The sequence below is a fragment of the Macaca nemestrina genome, chromosome 7 (assembly GCF_043159975.1).
Source record: "Macaca nemestrina isolate mMacNem1 chromosome 7, mMacNem.hap1, whole genome shotgun sequence".
NCBI classification, from domain to species: Eukaryota; Metazoa; Chordata; class Mammalia; order Primates; family Cercopithecidae; genus Macaca; species Macaca nemestrina.
Genome location: NC_092131.1, coordinates 100,101,489 through 100,116,932, shown reverse-complemented (window position 1 = coordinate 100,116,932; position 15,444 = coordinate 100,101,489). Strand labels below are relative to the sequence as shown.

General features: G+C 40.6%; 1 long non-coding RNA gene across 2 annotated transcripts in view; it reads left to right on the top strand.

Annotated features, from left to right (window-relative positions):
• The first annotated feature begins 8,569 nt into the window (after positions 1 to 8,569).
• LOC105479334 (uncharacterized) overlaps positions 8,570 to 15,444 on the top strand; it is a 235,602-nt gene continuing 228,727 nt past the window's right edge. For both annotated transcript variants that reach the window (XR_985810.2, XR_985809.2), the window contains exon 1: positions 8,570 to 8,970. This is a non-coding gene — a long non-coding RNA (uncharacterized lncRNA). The remainder of the gene's footprint in view (positions 8,971 to 15,444) is intronic.

Sequence of the window (15,444 nt, the reverse complement as noted above, 5' to 3'; positions counted from 1 at the left end):
TTGGATGCATCCCACTGTGTTGACATCCTGCCCAACTGAGCACACGTTGAGGCCAAAAGAGAGCAGGTTGCATGAGTGGGTGCAGGAGAGACTTGCAGGGTTAATCAATTCCCCAGGAGAGTAGAGTCCAATCCATGTCCAGAAGTGTTTTTTAACCTTGAATGGAAGCCATGATTTCAGGCATGGAATCCTGGGTGAGTATAGTGTGGCTTGTTTGGACAGGTGAGTTTTCTATCTTCACAGGCAGAGAATATAGAAGGCCAGATGAGGAAGTTTGTTTCAGATGGATTTGGACACAGATCTCCAGGCTCTTGGTTCTAATGGGGGAGGATTCCAGGTTCTGGATGCTTTTTCTTCTGGCTGGTACAATTTTTTTCCATTGCATATTAAAGCTGAAGGAAAGCTATCAGGAGGAAGACAAACTCTGCTGAGTGTGATTTGTCAGTTTGCTTGATGAAGTGATCCTGCTGTGGAATTAGTTTAACTCTGTGAGGTCTGGCCATTCATATGCAGGACTCCGGCTTTGTAATTCAATCAACTGCTTAAATATCTAGAATAAGATGCAGTTTGGAACAGGAGAAAAATTCCAACTCTACTAACAACTGCATAATAAGCCTAATATATACAATATATCCTTCCACACATCCTTCAAATCAGCATGACATTCTATGCTACAGGAAGGCTGCCTTATTCTTGGGGCAGAGGATATTAGCCCAGGGAATTAAGGGCATGGTGCTTGAACTTTCAGCTTGAACTTCTTGATGGAACAATGATCTATAATAAACCTTTAGGATGTAGGATCATCAGTATGCCTATGGAGAGGTCTCATTGTTTATAACTGCCACGTGGTTTGCCACTCATGACTGACAGATGCTGTTACAGGTATGATGGATGTTCTACAGCAGACTTCTGTTCTTATTGGTTGTGTGCATTCTGATTTGTTTGTGACACTTTCATGCAGGTTGTTAAGTATAGTTAATTGTTACCCAAATTCCATTGTTCCATGAATATATCATTGTTCATTTGATCTGTTCTATATTCATTAACAGTATTTTCCCAGTTGCGTGCCCTTATGGGTACGCAATAAATATCAATAAATATCATTGTACATATAGAATTTCATACATGTGCAAGAATATTCATTAGGCAAATCTCTACAATTAGAAGTTCTTGATCAAGGGCATTTTTAATTTTGAAAGGTAGTGCTAAATCACTCTGTGGAGGTTGCACTAAAGTCATGAGGTGGAAGGAGCAAAAGGGGGTGGGGACCCCCCGTGTGTAGCAGACCCTTTTGTTGCTGTTCTTCCCATCCTCGAGATCCATCTCTGGCCTCAGCTGCAGCTGTGCTGGATAGCACAACTATCCAACACTTGGAGTGGTGGATGCTGCCTCCTATTTCTCATGCACTGAGAGACTCTTTGAGTTTCTGCTGCAGAGCTTCTTTCGAGGATGTTGGAGCTGGCTCAGCTTGTATACAGTAGCATCCTCAAAGTGGGGTTGGGGTCAGCTAAGTGGGGTTGGTGATATCCCTCAGGGCAGCCCTGTGAGGGGAGAGAGGAGGCAGTGGACAAATGCCCTAGGGCTCAGTTGTGGGAGTGTTCTGTAGGTCCACAGGCAGCCTGCAGAGCCCAGTCTCCTTGCTTTCTGCAGCAACTTTGAAAATGTGCCCTCTACTGGCCTTTCCTCTTTCCTGTCTCACTCTGCTCCTTCACTCCTGCACAGTCACAACCTCCCAAATTCCTCACTCAGGCTCTGTTTATGGGGAAATCCAAAATAAGGCAGTATGTAAGGTGCTAACCACTTGGCCACATGCAAAACATGATAGGTATTATTAGGTTTAAAATTTAAAAGTTATGCTGGATGAATAACCTCAACAATTGGCAAATCCATTCTGTTGCCCTGTACTTTGCGTTCTCCCTTTGTGTGCCCTTACAACCTAGGACTTTTCTTGTCATTAACCAGCACTCACAATTCCATGTAGAAAACACTAATTTTGGAGATAATAAAAGAGCCATTCTTCTCCCTCTGAAAACCCCAGGCTCATGAAGGAGTAAGATCAGGGGAGGAGCTTGAAGAGGGGGAGAAAATCTCTACTTGCAATAATTTGGAAGGAAGAATTAATCCTTTATCTACTAAATCTCCTCAGTTAAGTCTTCACTTCCCTTTTCTCTCAGGAACGCCTGCTTGTCTCCACATATTCTAAGCTCTGGGGCTGATCCTTGTTTTTCAACATGGGAGTAAACCACATAGCCTGGGCAACTGAGACCTTTCCAGAACAATCATAAAATTTGAGACTCATCAAGTTGCATATTTCCTTTTGAACATTCTGCTATGGGCAGTCCTGGAGTTAGAGGCTGTTCCCTCCATGACAGGAAACTACTATAATATATAGGATTAATATTAACATATTCTATACACCCTTGCAATTCCTTGGCAAGGAAATGGATGATAGGTTAAAAATAACTTCAAATCAAAGTTAATAGCAGAAGATGAAGATGAGAAGTTGGATATACTCTTCAAAGAAGCTCCTGGGATAAGGATTTCGGATTCAAAACTCTGTGCCTCTAGTGTTTTTCAAAATAGTAGACTTCCTTTTCTTAAATTATTCTTTGTTTTTACTTTCTTAAATTATTTCACCATTTTTCCCCTCTAAAAAATAAGAATTGTAAAGAATGGAAAGAAAAGAGTCAAGAATAAGGAGAGTATGTCACATAGTAAGCCTGTATCAAAACATCTCATGTACCCCATAAATATGTATACCTGCTATGTACCCACAAAAATAAAAGTAAAATAAAATATAAAGAAAAAAGAAGGAGCAGAAGTAGAAATAAAAAAAGAGGGAGAAATTAATTACCAACTTGGGAGAAAATAGAAAGCATGTGTAGAAGCAAGTTTCATGTTTGCCTTACTTGGTTTTCTTCTGTGGGAACAAGACAAATGTTGGAAAAGTTCCAGAGAATTCACCCTGGAAGTGAACATTCCCATCTTCTCTGAAAACTTATCTACAAATGGCTTTTACAGCCTTTTCCTGAGAATGTGGAGATCAATACTCCCAGAGGTAAGACCACGTTAGCAATGGAAGGGTGGCAGAGTCACAGTATTTAAAAAGTCCTTCTCTTACATTGATAGCACTTCAGTCCATTCTCAACCCTGCTTTTGCTTTGTCGGTGATGCTTTGGTTCTATGACCATAGGTAAATGTCCCCTCCAACCCCTTGCCTTCTGTTTGTAACATTCGTTCTCCAGCTGTTAGTGACAGACCTTGCTTTAACAGGAAGCAAGGGGTAGGGCAGGAATTTCTCATCACACTGAGGGTGCATATCTTGTGTGCATGTGTGCAGAAGTATGTGCTTTGTTTGCTTCTCAGATTTTTGAAGGTGAGCCTATGATCAAAAGCCAGACATAAAAGTGTTAAGCGAGTTGCCTGTGATTTTGAATTTTCTTATGTCAGCTTTCCTTTCTCAAGGTACTGAAAGAAGACACGTTTCACTGCTTTCTAAAGAACTTCTGATTGGGCATGAAGGAGTGAACCAACTGATCAGGAAACTGCCAGTCTTCAAAAGGCCTCATTGCCAGTGGAAAGAGGAGAAACAGAAAAAATGACCCTGCAGAAAGCAAATGCTCTGATGATTCATGCATTATTTGCAATTTTTTTGAAGAAGAACTAAAAACTAAACACTGCTTGAGGCTGGGAATTTCTCTGGGGGAAAGAATAAAGAGTTATTTCTCTCTCAGGACAACACCTAATATTTGCACAGCATGGTAAAGTAAATTTCACAAGTATTATTTTGTTTGTCTATTTTCATCCTCAGTCTGAATTAAGCCTCAGTTTTCATTTTTGATCGAATCTGTCTTTGCTGACTGAAGTTTTCTGGGCGACCCTGACAGTCCTCAGTATGAGATAACGTGATGGAGGATGCAGTGAATCAATCACGTCTCTGCTGGAATTGCTTTCTGGAGACTTTGAGATGTCAGGGTTGGAATGTCACACAGGAGGTCACTGGGCTGGTAGATAACTGGAGATATGACTCCATGAAGGCATTGCTTATCCCTGTTCCAAGCATATCTGGCTGCTTTTGAGAAGTAAATAGGGATGGATGAAGAGGGGGAGAGTTAGTCCTGAATTGTACCCTTACCCTGCCACTTACCAGCTCTGCTGCTCTTGCTAGGGAGATCACGTTAACATATTAACACTAATAATAATCACTGAAGGTTATGAGTCCTATAAAGTAAGTAGCATTTGCCCCATTTTATAGAAGAGGATACAGTATCAGAAAAGTTAGTTGCTTTCCCTAAGTTCCCTGGGCACATTTATTTTTTTATTTTTATTTTTTATTATACTTTAAGTTCTAGGATACATGTGCACAACATACAGGTTTGTTAAATATGTATACATGTGCCATGTTGGTGTGGTGCACCCATTAACTCATCATTTACATTAGGTATATCTCCTAATGCTGTCTCTCCCACTCCCCTCACCCTGCAACAGGCCCTGGTGTGTGATGTTCCCCACCCTGTGTCCAAATGTTCTCATTGTTCAATTCCCACCTACGAGTGAGAACATGTGGCATTTGGTTTTCTGTCCTTGCGATAGTTTGTTCAGAATGATGGTTTCCAGCTTCATCCATGTCCCTACAAAGGACATGAACTCATCCTTTTTTATGACTGCATAGTATTCCATGGTGTATATGTGCCACATTTTCTTAATCCGGTCTGTCATTGATGGACATTTGGGTTGCTTCCAAGTCTTTGCTATTGTGAATAGTGCCGCAATAAACATACGTGTGCATGTGTCTTTATAGCAGCATGATTTATAATCCTTTGGCTATATACCCAGTAATGGGATGGCTGGGTCAAATGGTATTTCTAGTTCTAGATCCTTGAGGAATCACCACACTGTCTTCCACAATGGTTGAACTAGTTTACAGTCCCACCAACAGTGTAAAAGTGTTCCTATTTCTCCACATCATCTCCAGCATCTGTTGTTTCCTGACTTTTTAATGATCGCCATTCTAACTGGTGTGAGATGGTATCTCATTGTGGTTTTGATTTGCATTTCTCTGATGGTTGGTGATGATGAGCATTTTTTCATATGTCTGTTGGCTGCATAAATGTCTTCTTTTGAGAAGTGTTTGTTCATATCCTTTGCCTACTTTTTGATGGGGTTGTTCAATTTTTTCTTGTACATTTGTTTAAGTTCTTTGTAGATTCTGGATATTAGCCCTTTGTCAGATAGGTAGATTGCAAAAATTTTCTCCCATTCTGTAGGTTGGGAGACTCTGATGGTAGTTTCTTTTGCTGTGCAGAAGCTCTTTAGTTTAATTAGATCCCATTTGTCAATTTTGGCTTTTGTTGCCATTGCTTTTGGTGTTTTAGTCATGAAGTCATTGTCCCTGGGCACATTTATTACCTGGATGCAAACTCACATTTTGTGATGCCATGCCCTGTGAGGACTCCATCACATCATCACTGTCTTCCCCAAATGGGTGTGGCCATATAATTGGATGTGAGAGAGACACATTATTAAGGAATGATAGCCACATCAAGAAGTGGTTTGAACCTCAGCATACTGCCCACAAGTAAAGCTCACAAGTATTCTGTTGAGTGGTTTCTATAACTAAAAAAGACTGGGTGATAGTGCTTTGATGCTGGCCAGTAACAACAAGACCTTCTGTTCTCTTTTGTCTTATGTTCTGTCTCAGATTCTGTACTCTGATGAGTGGCTGAATCTCTCGTTTCTACCAAATGATTTAATTCCTGTAAACAAGCATATTTGTATGTAGCATTGCCTCTGCCTATGAAAACTTAGGGAAGTAACATCATTCCAATTATTGGTAAAAAAGGGAGACCAGAGCCATCTTCCATAAGATTATTGGCGAGATTACTGTGACAATGTGTTTATAGTGCTTAACACAGTGCCTGGTATAGAATAGCACCTGTTTTCAGTCATAACTATTATTAGTGCAGTTTTAAACTAGCTGTGCTTGCAAGTACATCACTTGGCCTCAAACCCTCACAACTAGCTGCCGATGTATCTGCAGCAACATCCAGCTCCAATGCACGCAATTGCTACAGTGTCTGACGTCAGGGTTTTGTATGTGAGGATTGCTCACTTCTTTATCTTTCTCAGAATGGTCTCTGCTGTCTTTTCCCATGACTACTGATATTTTTAAGATAAACTAATTTAAAAATGCAAAGCACTCTTGCCTCAAAAGTACCGTAAGTATAAAATAATAATGCCAGACTCATCTTGGGAACCTTATCATACCCTCTCTAAATCTAAATATCTGCTTATTCAGGTCCAACCCTCCACTGAGAGGCAATGAGAGTTAAGCCCCATGCCCATGTCTTGGGCCTGTTCAATCTTAGAAGAGAACTTCTTCCCTGTGATTCCCAGGGCAGACAGTGCTTAATTAATTCTAATGAACATGGAACAGTCAGCCCCTGCTTGTCCCTGAGATGTGGCCCAGGGAGTTAATCTCCCATCTCCTAGTTAATTGCCTTCATCCTCAGGCTGAGTTAAGCCTCAATTTTCATTTTTGATTGAGTCTGTCTTTGTTGACAGAAGTTTTCTGGGCGACCCAGCAAGTCCTCAGTATGAGATAATATGATGGAAGATGCAGTGAATCCATGTCTCTGCTGGACTTTTGGAGACTTTGAGATGTCAGGGTTGAAATATCACAGGAAGTCACTGGGCAGGTAGATAACTGAAGAAATGGCTTCGTGAAAGCATTGCTTATCTCTGTTTCAAACATATTTGGCTCCTTTTGAGAGATAAATAAGGATGGAAAAAGAGGAGGAGAGTTAGTCCTGAATTTATACCCTGGCTCTGCCACTTACTAGCTCTGCTGCTCTTGCTAGGGATATCATGTTAACATATTAACACCAATAATAATCACTGAAGGTTATGAGTTTTTTATATTCTCACTACCCAAAATGTGGTCCTTGGGCCAGCAGCATCGGTATTTCCTGGATGCTTGCAAGAAATGTAGACTCTCAGGCCACACCCCAAATTACTTAGAGATTCTTATTAAATGAACAAGAATATGCATTTAATGAAATTCTCTGAGTAATTTGTATGCTGTGGACAGTTTGAGAAACACTTGCAATTATCTCATTTCTTCCTCAGTATGATACTAAAGATATTAGTTTTGTAAACTCTGTCTCCTGGTAGTACTAATCACTACTCTGCATTACATGGAAGGAAAATGAGACTCAGAGAGGTCAAATGGCTTGCTTAATGTCATACAACCAGAAGAGGGTTTGAAGCTAGGCTCCTGCCAAAGCAGATGCTCTTAACCACTATGCAGTTGGGAGATTTAAATAAGATGCTAAGTGTCTATCACTCAGCAGAATCCCTGGCCCACCATAGATGGATGGTACATGCTGGTAACCTTCTCTGTTCCTTGTATTCTCTTTCTCTGTTCTGATTATTTTCAGACTTCCAGATGTTCCCTTGCCATGGCATATATGTTGGTCCACCCTAGATAGGATGGGACCTGCCTAAATTCCTGGCTCCCCCTTGACTAGTGCAGTGGTTCTTGATTGTGCCTTGGAGGGAGTAATATCTGTTTTCCCTCAGCATCCTAGAGTGTCTCCTGGAGGGTATTGCCAGCCCCTCTTCTTCTTCATCTCTACTGCAAAGAACTTGATGATGTTTGCTCCTGGCCATGAAGCCTGGATAGAAAGCAATTCCCTGATAGGCTGGCTGGCATCTTGTTCCCTTCCTCTTGACAGGTATCATGGGTTTTCATAGGGCAGGCATGGGATGAGTTCAGGATTTTTATCCCTTATTCCTTTTGGTCCAAGGAGTTGCATAAATGGACTAGTTGTTGGCAGGGGGGACTTGTGGTTTTGCAATTTTTTTTTTTGAAAAATAAAGGGTTCTGATTTATAGATACATTATTTCTAAAAAGGATGAGCACGTTTATAGTTAACCAGTTTCTATGGTTTTGATTTCTCAGTAATAAGAATGTTAAATCATATAGGAGAGGAGAATGGTAGAAGGATTTAAAAAGAAAAACATGGAATCTGGATTAAATGAACAAGAGTATAATTGAGTTCCATGATCCCATCATTTCTAGATTCAATTTTTCAGCCAGATGTATCTCAGATCTTATTAGGTGTTCCTTAAAGGACAGAGCAGATATAGAGCCTGTGACATTCACACCACCTAGTCAAACCTTATCTCAGGCTTTCAACATCAGTATATGGTGAGAAAATTGCTTTGGGACAAGATGGAAAACTTCGGGGGCAGCTGGGTGAAGACCATAGTGAATTAGATTATTGAAGTAACTTCTCTCATTTGATTATTATCCTTGGCAATGAGTTTAGGGAACTGATGACAAGTGGATTTGTGACTATATTTAGCGAAAGAAACCTGAAATCAGGAGGAGAAAGGAGAATGCGTGTATACCCTGGAGAGCCTACTGGCCATAACAGAAAATATGTTAGTTATTTATTGTTGCATAACAAATCACCTCAAAAACTAAGTGACTTAAACAGCAACCAATGCTGATTATGACACAGTTTCTGTGTGTCAGGAATTCAGGAATGATTTAGCTGAGTGGTTCAGGAGTGATTTAGCTGGGTGGTTCTGGCTCAGGGTCTGTCACAGAGTTATAGTCAAGATATTGGCAAGGACTGTAATCTCTGAAGGTTTAAATGGGATTTCTACTGGGACTGGAGGACCCATTGCTGATTCACATAGCTGGAAAGGTGGTACCGTCTCTTGGGAAGAGGCCTCTGTTCCCTGGACACTGAAGAGCCCTTTGGAGTGTCTTGAGTGTCCTCATAATCATGTGTCTGCCTTCCCTCGAAGCACATCTTTCAAGAGAGCAAGACAACAGCCGCAATGTCTTTTATGACCTAGCCTCCGAAGTCACACATTGTCATTGCCACAATATCCTGTTGGTTATACAAGCCAGCCCACTTCCGTGTGAGAGGAAATTATACAAGAGTGTGAATACTGGTACGTGGGGATCGCCGGGGGCCATTTTTGAAGATGGATATCACAAAATATAGTATATAATCATCTAGGGACTGGGGCAAGTGGGGTGTTCTGGGTTCCTAATATTCTCTTTAATTGTGTAATCTTAGATCATTTGGAATCTCTTGATCTCAGCTTCTTAACCTCTAAAGACATTAGAATGATCTCAAATACTCTAATGCTATGGGCTTTTGGTATGATGGAAAAATAGAAAATTTGCAGCCTGAGGACCTCAATTTGAAGTCCAACTTCCTCTCACTTGCTGGAAGGTCTAAGGCAAGTCACTCCTGGCTCTGAAGAATGGATTTTTGATCTGCAAAGTGGGGATGGTCTTGAGGATTAAAAGAGATAATGGATGTGGAAGTGTTTTAAAAAAAATCTAAGTTCCATGCACTTGTAAGATGTTTTATTTGCTCGTAAAGAAGCTGAAGTAGAGGAAGCCAGAAGGCAGTATCATTATCACGAAAATAAAATCACCTTCTACTCTTCAATGCATCATGAGCCCTGGAAACAGGCTCTTCTATCTTCTGGGGTAGGCTGTGATCTTTTGAGCTATGCCAGGTGGTTATTATAATAGAAGCTAAAAGCCATATTATTTCACATGTATGCTTTACAACTTATAAAGAGCTTTTACTGACATTAGGCCTCATTTTTTTTTGCCAATATAAAATACCTTTTTTATGAAGGTACTTTTTAAACTGGTGTTTTTCAGAAATGTGAATGTATGATCTTAGAAAATTCATGCCGATCGTTAGTTTTAAGATTACTTATCACCCTCACCCACGAAGCAGCTAAAGTCAGTCAAGTGGGTCTCCTCCATATCTTTTAACACATGAGGAATTTGCATCTCAGAAAAGTTAAGTGGCTTATCAAAGACTCAGAGCCACTCAGAATGAATCTGTAAAGACACATTTATGTCTATGGCTATTTTTTATGTTAAAAACTGTGATTTAAACTACTGAGATGAAAATGACAATCAAACTAATCAAAATTAATATTATTATTAAATTCTATGAACCCATCTTATATTCTTTCCTCACGCCAAGTACTGGAGTCATAAAGATGCAGAAAATGTGGTTTCTAACCTTGTGTAGCCCACTCACTGGTGGAGATGGTGGGTCAGGCTAGACATGCAGGTGAATGATTTCAATATAGTATGATACGTCTCACCATAGAAGTTTATTAAAAAGTATGTGCTCTGGGGAAAAAAACTGGTGATCAAAACACATGATCTTCTCATTAAGGTAGTAAGAAAGTGAAGGAGGTCTTAAGCTGTATGCTAGAGGCGGGAAGGGAGTTGCTGAGTAGATGAAGATGAAGGACATTGCACAGTGTGGGGAGTGGAGCTTCAGGAGGCTTGCTCCACAAGAGATGGGCACACAGGGGCTAGGTGTGAATGCCGTGGTATGCATATCACAACTATTGTGACTTTGTTCTATGAATGACAGAGAAACATTGGTGTATTAAAAATGTGTTTTTCTCTGATTATGAAAGTACAGTCATCCCTCAGTATCCTTGGGGGATTTGTTCCAAGCCTCCCACGAATGCCAAAATTCATGGATGCTCAAGTCCCTGATATAAATGGCACAGTATCTGCATGTAACCTATGTACATCTTCCTGTATGCTTTAAATCATCTCTAGATTACTTATAATACTTAATACAGTATAAATGCTATGGAAATAGTTGTTACACTGTATTGTTTATAGAATAATGACAAGAATAGTATACATGTTCTGTATACACGCAATATTTTTGAATGTTTTCTATTCACAGTTGGTTAAATCCACAGTGCAGAACCCACAGATATGGAGCCAATTGTATTTAGAAGGCTTTTGCACAGGGAGATGGCATGAAGACAGTTATAAATACATTTAGAAAATAGGCAGGAATGAGGCGATAAATTTGAAGGAGACTAAGGAGGTGTGTCAGGCTGGAATGAAAAGGAGTTTAGTGTTGCCTCACACTGGGAGGTAAGTGGACGTGTAGCCTTTGCACAGTAATGTGCTGTAGTTCAGGGGCCAGCAAACGTTTTCTGTAAAGGGATAGATGGTAAAAATTTTAGGCTTTGTGGGCCATATGGTCTCTGTAGCAATTACTTAACTCTGCTGCTGTAGCAATGTATCAACAAATGAGTGGGGCTGTGTTCCAATAAATCTTTATTTATAGATACTACATTTTGATTTCATATAATTTTCACATATCATGGAATGTTATTCTTCTTTTGAATTTTTCAGTCATTTAATAATGGTCAAATCATTTTTAGTTCATGAACTTTCCATGACAACCTGTGGGTAAAACAGGTGTGGAACATATTTTACCCACAGACCATAGTTTGCTGACCCCTCTGGTAGCCTCTGGAAATCCCATTGCCATTTCTACCTGCGTCAACTTGGCAAATTAACACACACCAGTCATAGTAAACAGAAACGTCACAGAGCAGTCTCCTGCCACACAGCATTCTTCTCCAGGTCACATCTGGAATTGAAACATACCCATAAATAGCAAAACTTAAAGTGTGAGCAAGGGGAGGTGGGTGTGCCTGCTCAGGTCATTTTCCATAACTGGCTGTTGAGATTCTGTGGGCAAGTCAGGACCTTGCTGAATTCCTGACCAAGACTGTTTTCACATGCCTCTGCCCTGGCCATCCAAGGCTGGTTGCTCTGTGTCTGCTGTCAGGCCAGTGGTTGAAGTAACTTGTCTCCAAAGAAGACAAACGTGCATGCTTCTTGGATGAATCTGGCACCACACTTAGCTGAGTGGTTTAAAGTCAAATCTTTAAAAAGACACATCTGGGACCTTTGTTCACGCATGCTAATGGATATTCACAGAAACATACAGAGTACTTGCATTATGTCATTGACAAAACTCAATGAAAATACTCACAGCCTTGGCTGGGCATGGTGGCTCACGCTTGTAATCCCAGCACTTTGGGAGGTCAAGGAGGGTGGATCACCTGAGGTCAGGAGTTCAAGACAAGCCTGGCCAACATGATGAAAACCCGTCTCTACTAAAAATACGTACACATACACACAAAATTAGCCAGGTGTGGTGGTGTGTGCCTGTAACTCCAGCTACTCAGGAGGCTGAGGTGGGAGAATCATTTGAACCCGGGAGGCAGAGGTTGCTGTGAGCCAAGATGGCGCCACTGCACTCCAGCCTGGGCAACAGAGTGAGACTTCATCTCAAAAAACAAAACAAAACAAAATACTATAGCCTTATTTCATAGGTGAGAGGAAGGGTTCCATTTACAATCCCACAATTAATGGATGGCAGAAGTTGGGGCTCACATCCAGATCGTTTGACTTCATTTATCTTTCTCCTACCCCACCTAGCTTTGTATATGGTACATTTTGAATGGGGTTGGGGAGGCGTAGGTAGAGAAGGGAGGATAAATGGAACACCCAGGAGACTACCTTTCCCAGAGGAGCCTGGCACAGATGTATTTGTTCAGTCTACGAAGTGAGATCGGCTTCCTTAATCTAGTTTTATTTCCTGACTGCCTCCACTCTCCTCCCTACCCTTGCCTCTTCTCTTCATCTTTCTTGCTACCTTCTACCAGCAGGTGGAAGCAATTATTGCTATGCCTAGGCCAAGAGACATGGAAGCAAACAATATCTTAGCAAATATGATTTTTAAAACACAACAATCTAAGCATTTAAACCTCAGCAAACACGTAGCTAATACAGATTCTGTTTCGTATCAGTTATATTTTTGGCAAAAAGCAAAGAAGAGAACTAAGAGGATTTCATGATTTTCCAGTGTGCCATAAGGAAATCCCTGGTTTGCTTGTAATTAGGATGGTGAAAACCAATTAGGAACAATCATGAAAATTCTCCAGTTCTACCTCTGTCATCCTCCTTTCTAAACCATCCATGTTCCTCCAAAGATTATCAGGGAGTGTGTGCCTGTGTAATTCTCTTCTAGGCACTGGGGCAGGTTGGCTGGCCAGTTTTGTGAACAAATGATCTGCACCCACATTATAAGCTGGTTGTACGAAGAATGGTATCCTGGAAACCAAAACTGTTTCTCAGATTTTCTCAGATCTGTGTAGAATTGTGTGATTTTTCTCCCCCACTCCCTCTTTTTGCCTCCAGCCACACCTAATAAATACAACCTAATTCCCTAACACCTTTCCTTTCCCCCTCCCCCAACATACAGCATGGGGTCCATTGCTTTCCTGTGAGATGCCTAGTTGGGGGCTGCCCTTGTATGCACTGTTGCCCCCCCTTACCATGTTTATATAGGGATTAGCTTTTTTTTAGAGTCTGTAGACACACATCCATTTATATATAGTCTAGATTTTCATGATGATTCTGAAGGTTGAAGGAAGAGGGAGTTTACATTGTGTACGGGAGCAAATTTCTCAAATCCCTTTGAACATATTCTCCTTCTCACTGTCCCTTCCTCCTTCACTCACCCTTTCTCTGACCCTCCCCATGCGTACTTTATTTCTTTGCCCTTTCTTCTCACGTCTGAATCATCTTCAGGTCACTTGATCTCTCAACCCTTTCTGATGAGCAGTTTGGCTTCTCCCCACTTCTACTTTCAGAATCCTCCAGCTACCAAGACTCACCCTCCTCAGAGAGTTGCTGGAAATTTTAGTAACAAAAATTTGCCCTGTCACATTTAGGACACTTGCTTTCTTATCTTTGTTCTATCATTTACAGGCTGTGTAAAATTACACAAAACACTTTATGTCTTGGAAGCAGTCTAGTCTCTGTAGAATGTAGCTAACCTCTATTCTGTGATCACAAGGATCATCAAAATAAAAAATAATCACAGCTAATATGTGTGGTATACCATGTACCAGGGACCATGTCCAGTGCTTTCTGCACATGGTTCCATTTATATTGTCACCCCTACTTCACAGGCTACTAAAGAGTGTTTGAACTGCTAAGTCACCTGCCCAAGGTTATTCAGCCAGTAAGCAACAGAATGAGGATCAGCATTTGAGATATGAATATTCTATACACAAAAGGTACCATTACAGGGTAACTAGAGTAGTATCGGCCCAGATAAGGGTTCATGCCTGTTTGCTTATAGAACGGGTGGAACTACATTAAATGTTTTTAGGACAATGGGAGACATTGTTTGAATTTCCCAAAAAATCCGGAAGAACTCAAAATTACTCATTGTCTTGGCCTTATTGGTATTTGACTCTGCTATGAATACAATATATCTCACAGAAGCATGGCAGTCTAGTAGGGTGGCTTTGGAAAAAGGCTAGGATTTAGGAGCAGGTATAAGCAACTTAAGCTTTCTCAGCTTCCATTTTCTCATCTGTACTTTCATAATTCTGATTTTTAAAAGCACCTATGTGGAAAGTAAAGGTTCAATGAAACAGCACAAATGAAGTGTTTAACATTTGGTCTGGCAAGTAGCAGTTGCTCAACATGTCTTATTTATTAACGACAACTACAATGATAATAATGAAGTAATAGTGAATTTATATAATATTATTGTGAAAGTTCAAATGAGTTTTGATCCTGCCCCTCTCCTCTGTTCAGTGGCTGCATGGTTTTTATCATCTCCATTGTATGGTTTAACGTTGGCAGGTGGGAGGTTTTGATAGACATATGATAGAATCGGGAGTCCCAAGACTTGTATTTTAGTCACAGAAATGTCTTAGTTCCTCGTGTTGTGAGCTTCAGCATGTTACTTTGCCTAAGTTAACCTTACTTGTAAAAATACTCATGAATATACCTGCCCTTTCTCCTCCCCTCAGCCTCTCCACACCCAGTGACAGGTCCCATTGATAGTGTATATGAAGGGGCTTTACAAACTCTGGAGTGCTGTATACATGCTACTTTTTTCTCTCTTTCAATTGTGAGTGGTGTTTTCCCATTCCCCTTAAATGACATAACACCACACTCCTGGTAAAATAAATGCATTTGTGCATGAACATTTGGGAAGTAATGGGAGCTGCATTTGCAATAGATGTTTTCCTTTGAACAGCCAAGTGAGTCACTGTGAGTTGCACTGTAGCAGTGACATTTACAATAATCAGTTTAGAAGAGTAATTGCCACCTTGACTATTTTACTAGTATGGAGTACTAGAGACTATTTAGGGTGATTAGATCAGCAAACCAGCAATTTTGTAAAGCCATCAGAGGAGATGGTGAAAATAAATGAATATCTGAGATCCTGAATTTCCAGTCAGATCAAGAAAGAGAAGCATATAAGAATAGGTCCCACTTACTTGGGGGAGAGCCATACACCACTTTGTATGGAGGTTTCACTTTCTAGGAACATTTTCTAGTGCTTTCAACAACATGGTGATATAAGTAGGACTATTCCAATTTTACAGATGAGGAAACTGAGGCACAGAGGTTTAAGTCACCAATCTGCTCCTCCTTACATTCTGTTTTTCAGAGAATGGTGCTGCCACCTATCCAGTCACACAAGCCAAAGTCCTATGAGTGAGCTCTGGTTTATCCCTTTCTCTCACCTCTCA